The sequence below is a fragment of the Aegilops tauschii genome, chromosome 3, assembly GCF_002575655.3.
Source record: "Aegilops tauschii subsp. strangulata cultivar AL8/78 chromosome 3, Aet v6.0, whole genome shotgun sequence".
NCBI lineage: Eukaryota > Viridiplantae > Streptophyta > Magnoliopsida > Poales > Poaceae > Aegilops > Aegilops tauschii.
The window spans coordinates 9,794,088-9,800,804 of NC_053037.3; the positions used below are offsets into that span (position 1 = coordinate 9,794,088).

General features: G+C 46.2%; 1 pseudogene; it reads left to right on the plus strand.

Moving 5' to 3' along the window:
* The first annotated feature begins 1,721 nt into the window (after positions 1-1,721).
* On the plus strand, positions 1,722-3,574 carry LOC109744704 (F-box protein At5g18160-like; annotated as a pseudogene).
* The last annotated feature ends 3,143 nt before the right edge of the window (positions 3,575-6,717 follow it).

Consider the following 6,717-nt stretch of genomic DNA (forward strand, 5'->3'; position numbering starts at 1 on the left):
CCATAATCCACCTCGGTCATATCGTTGCAGTGCTTAGGCGAAGCCCTGCGCCGGTATCTTCATCATCACCGTCATCACGCCGTCGTGTTGACGAAGCTCTCCCTCGACACTCTGCTGGATCGTGAGTTTGTGGGACGTCACCGAGCTGAACGTGTGTTGAACTCGGAGGTGCCGTGCATTCGGTACTTGAATCGGTCGGATCATGAAGACGTACGACCACATCAACCGCGTTGACAAAACGCTTCCGCTTACGGTCTACGAGGGTACGTGGACAACACTCTCCCGCTCGTTGCTATGCATCACCATGATCTTGCGTGTGCGTAGGATTTTTTTTGAAATTACTGCGTTCCCCAACAAAAGGCCACACCCTTCTCTATGCCGATTACTTGCACTCTTTAGGCCACATCAATTTCATCGCCGATTTCGATGAGTGGTCGCACATGACCCATACTTTGACTGCAAAGAGGATGCCCTAGGCAATCTTGGTTTCTCTTCATACCAGAAATGCACTGCGGCTATCCGCATGCTTGCATATGGAATTCCTGGTGATCTTGTGGATGAGTATGTTTGTATGAGTGAGTCCACATGTCTCCTCTCATTGTACAGTTTTTGCACGACCGTGGTGGAAGTGTTCGGCTCGGAGTACCTCAGAGAGCCAAATGCCGCTGATACAGAGAGGTTGTTGGCGATCAATGCCGAGAGGGGCTTTCCGGGCATGCTTGGTAGTATAGATTGTATGCACTGGAAGTGGAAAAACTGTCCATTTGCTTAGCAGGGGCAGTACAAGGGGCATGTGAAAGGTGCCACTGTTATACTAGAAGCCGTGGCTTCACAAGATCTCTGGATATGGCATTCTTTATTTGGCATGGCTGGTTCTCAGGATGATATTAGTGTTCTTCAGCGGTCTTCGGTGTTTGCAAGGCTTGCGGAAGGGCACTCCCCGGAGGTGAACTTTGAGGTGCATGACCACCATTACAATAAGGGATATTACCTAACTGATGGCATCTATCCTTAGTGGTCCACTCGTGTGAAGACCATACCCAATCCGCAAGGAGAGAAGAGACAGCGGTCTTCCCAAATGCAAGAGAGTGCTAGGAAGGATGTGGAGCGTGCTTTCGGTGTGCTTCAGTCTCGGTGGGGTATCGTTCGTAACCCTGCATTGACATGGACCACGAAGAAGCTTTGAGAGGTGATGACTGCTTGTGTGATCATGCACAACATGATTGTGGAGGATGAGCGTGATGATAGTATCTACAACCAAGGGTTTGATTTCCAGGGTGAACATGTTGAGCCTGAGCATGCACCTCCTGCAACCTTTGAACAGTTTGTCGAGTTTCATCGGGAGTCGCGTAATTGGCATACTCATGTCCAGCTCCAGGATGACTTGGTTGAACACGTGTGGACTCACATTGGCAACCAGTAGATCTATGAGTTTAATTCTTATCATGCAAATGAATTTTGATTGGGTTGTAAAATTATTTGATATTGTTTTATTGTCATGCAAACAAATTTCGATTGGGTTGTAAAGACTATTTGGGAGCTATGTTTGATTTGAACCGTTTCATATGCGACCCAAATGCGGCCGCGCGTTGGGCGCCGTCCGCCGCATCCACGAATCCGGACGGACGCGGCTTCCGCGAAATCCGACAAAGCGGACGTGTGGCGCGTTGGAGTTGGCCTTATTAAATTCAGTCAAAGTGCAGCTCCATGGATTCCAACCTAGCTAGGCTGCGCACCTGAAAAGGCTACGCAGCTCGTCGTCCAGTCCCGTCGACCATGCAACAGAGCGTGCCACCCATCCTCCTCCTCCTTTACTGCGCACGAGAGACGAGACTCCAGCATTGCCAAGGCTCCGTCTTCCCCAGCTTCGCCAAGAGCGCCTTCTTCCCCGCTTTCAGATCGCCCGGCCGGCCGACCCGCCCCGCCCCAAGGTAAATCCTCTCGCTTCTTCCCCGCTTTCAAATCCATTCCTTTCTCTCCTCGTAATCTGATTTGTACTAGATCGCTGAGGCACTTCTTTCTTGCGCCCAATCCCTCGCTGCTCGCCCGATCTGCTGCTATTGTCTTTTCTTTTATCATTCATCATGCGGTTGTAGTAGTAGTAATGTTTGTTTCTCTGCATCTTTTCCGCGCAAGGAGCAGTCAGCATGCCGGACACCATGCTGGAGGACCTGCCGGAGTGGCTCGTCGTCGACGAGATCCTGGTCCGGCTGCCGCCCAAGGACGTGCTCCGCTGCCGCGCCGTCAGGAAGTGCTGGCGTGCCGCCACTTCCACCGACAGGTTCATCCTCGACCACCACCGCCGCCTGCCGTCGCTCCCCATCATCGAACGACACAACGAGGGCATCTCCTGCCTCGCCGCCGCCGGAGATCAGAACATACGACACATCCTCCAGTACACGCGCGATCCCATTTCCAACATCGCCGTCATACACCACGCCGCGTGCGATGGCCTCCTCATCCTGTCGCGGCAGTCCAGCTCTACATCTGCAACCCGGCCACCCGCAAGTGCGCTCCTCTGCCACGCCCTCCGCTACGGCCAGGATTCAGCTCCGCCACCGTCGTCGCCTTCTACCGGCACCAAGCGTCCGGAGAGCACCGGGTGCTCTGGGCGATATACTCGGCACCCATGGCGAGGGGCGCCACGGTCGAGCCGCCTGGTTACTTCGTCCTCCCGGTGGGATCGGACCAGCCAAGGTGTGTCCAATGGCCGACAGTTTTAGAGATTTTTCCGGCGACCCGGTCCTCGGACTACCCACCAGTCCACCATAGACGTGGCCTGCACTGGGCACTGGGCCTCGGCATAACCGTGTTCGACACCGTAACCGAGACATTCCGGCAGATGAGCCGCCCAGCCCAGTTGCCGGGCGACATGGTGTCATTGCTCGATCTTGGTGGCGACCTTGCTTTGCGCCGCACATCGGGTGACTGTGTCACTCTAGACGTTTGGGTGCTGCAGGACTATGATGCCGAGATGTGGGCATTTCGATACCGGATTGACTTGCGGGTGATGGAGGCATCACCGCCGCTTAATTTGAGTGTGAAGTATGTCCCTATGATGGCTGTGATCAATGGCCGTGAGCTGTTGGTCCAGTATGGTCCTGACCGTATGCTGCGTTGCGACATTGACGGCGTGTTTCTAGGAAATGTGGAAAGCGAAGACCATGAAAGCAGTTTTAATCAGTTTGCAAACAGTTTGTCACTTACTAGGCATCGCCTCCAAGAGAGCATTATTTCACTTCGGTTGTTTGAGACGCGACAAGAAGATGCCGTGAACAAGGAGCCTCCGTTCACCATAGTTCTGTAAGATGCGGCGCTCCATCTTACTGCTTTGGACTCCTTGTTTGATTGATGTTGTGCCCCTGGACTATCCTATCCCATATGAGCCATGTCTTTTGTTCTTTGGTACCATTTCGCATTACTACTAGTAGAACTGAACAATTTGGACGGAGGAAGTAGCGCTTGTGCTATCAACATTTGGTGCTTGTTATTATTCTATCTTGAACATCATGTTTATGTTATGAACAATTGAGCTTCTATGCTTTATAACTGTTCTACTGTTCTCCCCTGTCTATGTTAACTGTGATTTGGTGCTCAGCGTAGTTTTGTGTTTGATTGTTCACTACAACGACAAGTAATCAGGTCACTACCACGGTCTTGTGGCTGATTGCTACTTCAATACAGCTATTGTTGAAAAAGTTAGCAAGAACTTTGTTGCACTGGCTTTCACCATTTCAGATAAAATATCTTTGGCTGCTACATTTATGTCCAGGATTTGAAATTTATTTGTAGGAATAGATTATTGGAGTGCTATCTTAATCATCCTGCTGTAGTCTGCTGGAAGGCTGGTGATTGTCTATTTATGCTGCCATTGGCTAGTGTTATTTTTCTGTAATATGGCTGTCTCTTTTGCCTTTTATTGTCTGTGGGTTTATCGAGTTACTGCTGGCACTTGGCTCTGCTGTTAAGCTGTTCTTTGTCAGTTTTACATAAAATGAGGAGCTGGACACGTCCTATCGTTGCAGGCTTGCAGCATCTAACCCAAATGAGTGATGTCTTTTGTTCATTCTTCTTCCTATTTTGTAGTGGAACTGAACAATTTCGATGGCGGAAGTAGCGCTTATGCTTCTTGTTATGCTATCTTGAACACCATGTTAATGTTATGAAGAATCAATGGAGCATATATGCTTCAGAACTGTTCTACTGTTTTCCATTATACCATACGGCTGCAGGGCTGGTGCTTGGTGTCTCTTTTTCTTCTATGGTATTATTGTTGGATTTATTGATTTACTCACGTCTGATCTACTAATACATTTTCGCTTGTTGAGCTTTGCTTCCTAGGTGTTTGGGTTGCAGCCAAAATTGATTCGCTGGCCATGACAAAAAATTGGGTCACTGTTTGAATGGATGGCAATATTTTTGTATGTCAAATTTGGGCTCAAACCAAACATGCCATGGGCAACTCTCTTGGGCCACTGTGACTGGAATGCTTATAGCTGTTGGCTGGTTGCCTTCTACTACCAGCGTCTGGGATGGAAGTGATTTGTCTTTCATAATGTTCTCGTCTCGGCAGCTCTGCCATGGATTCTGAATCTTTGCTTGTTGTTCTGAAACATACGGTCACACTTTTTCTGAACCGTGCTTTCCCCTCTTTCCATTCCTTTTTTTTTCTTTACCTCTATCTTGTTTTTCTTTTTTTCTTATATGAGCATTTTATTAACATAATTTTGAACATTTTTAATGCATGGTGAATATTAAAAAAATATGAACTATGTTTCTATCCCTAAATATAGAGAAAAAAATCTGAAATATTTTAAAATATAAATATAAGAAGGAAAACTGGAAAAAAAAAGAAACAAAAATAAACAAAAACAGATAAAAAGACAAAGCAATAGAAGAGCTCTCAAACAATGGGAAAAACCCACTACCGCAATGCTTGAGCCAGCCCATGACGGGGTGCTGTAGGCGACAAACACAACAGCTCCCACCACTGAACGATGTATACGCTTGGGACCGCCTATTTGAAGCTTACTGCATCAAATTGGAGTGGAAACCCTTTTTCGTCAATTGGAGTGGAAAGGCAGACGATGCATGGAAGTGCGCCGACCAAGTTGACATATCGAGGTGGTTACAGTACCTAGTTCTTCCTTTCTTTTATTGGTTTTACGACCACAACAGGTTTTAAACTTACGTCCCAGTTTTTATATAATTCTCCAAATTTTTAAAACCGGAAGGAAAACAAAAAAAAACAAAAATCTAAGAAGAAAACCAGTATGGGAAACATCTAGAAGCTTCCAAAATTGGAAAACACCAACAGCATCGAAACCTGCACACACGTTATGTACGCGTTGCGAACAAGAGGTATAAATTTAAATGGGCCGGCCCATTTCCTACATAGGTGATGTCAGAGGGGGGAGGTCCTAGTCAGCGCCTTAAGCGCCCCCGAAGCTAGCCGGCGTCACAGGAAAACCTTAGTGGGCCAGCCCATGAACACGTTCGTCCCGAAATACTGTATCGCAAAATCCCACCAACAAAAAGTGTGCGTCGTGGGGAATCTAACTCAGGTCGCAGCTATCCCACAAGAGACTGGCCACCACTACACTATTCGGCTGCTAGTGATTGAATACAGCACGCACTATTTAAGAAGTACTGTGACCGCGCTATTTGAATTAAAACAAGTTCACTAATTTGAGAAAAAAAGTTCACCAATTGACAGGCCTGACCAGTTGACCGTTGTCTGTTCAAAAACATGTGTATGTATTGTGAAAAAACAAGAATTAAAAAAATCATTCACAAAAAAAAGTTTGCAGGTAAAAAAAAGGTTGGCGAATTTAAAAGAAAAAACTCACAAAAATGGAAATAGTTCATTCGATTTGAAAAAATTTCATCGATTTTTAGAAATGTTCCTTTGATTTGAAAAAAGTTCATGGAATCTAAAAAAAATTCATCAATTTTGGAAAAAAAAGGTCATCGATTTTGAGAAAAGTTCATTCAATTTGAAAAAAGTTCATCGAATTAAAAAACAGTTCAGCGATTTTGAAAAAATTTATCGAATCTGAAAGAAAGGTCATCAAATTTGTAAAAAGTTCATCGAATCTGAAAAAAGTTCATCGATTTTAAAAAAGTTCAGAGGATTTGAACAAAAATTTATCGACTTAGAAAAGAAAGTTCATCTAGTTTGAAAAAAGTACATCAAAATTTAAAAGGAAAGGAAAAAAGAAAGAGGAAAAAAGAAAAAAAAAAGACATTAGAAAAAGAAAAGAAAAAGGAAAAAGGAAAGAATAAAAGAAGGGAGACGTTGCATCTTACCAGATCTGGCTTGGTGGCGCGTTGGTAAACGTCGCATGGTAACACGCGGTAGGTCTGTAGTTCGATCCAGCTGGTAGAAGGTGGTGTGCCCTGCAGGCGCCCGTTAACGAAAATGCACGTTAACCGGCGCCTGCAGTGCCAAATAGGAATTGCCGTCACAGGGTATCCGCCATTTGTAGAACCATCTCTAAGTGGCGCCTGAAGTGCCAAATAGGACTTAACTGAAAAGAAGGACTCTGGTTTTATGGCGAAAGTTTAGTACTGGGCCGAGCGAGAAATATTGCACTCTAGAGATACCCGTCCTCGGCCAGCCTGGGTTGAAGAATGAATCTATTTTCTAGAAAGAACTATGGTATTCTGACCTTAGATTTTGGACAACGCTAACGCCCACACTTGTGGTGGGAGCGA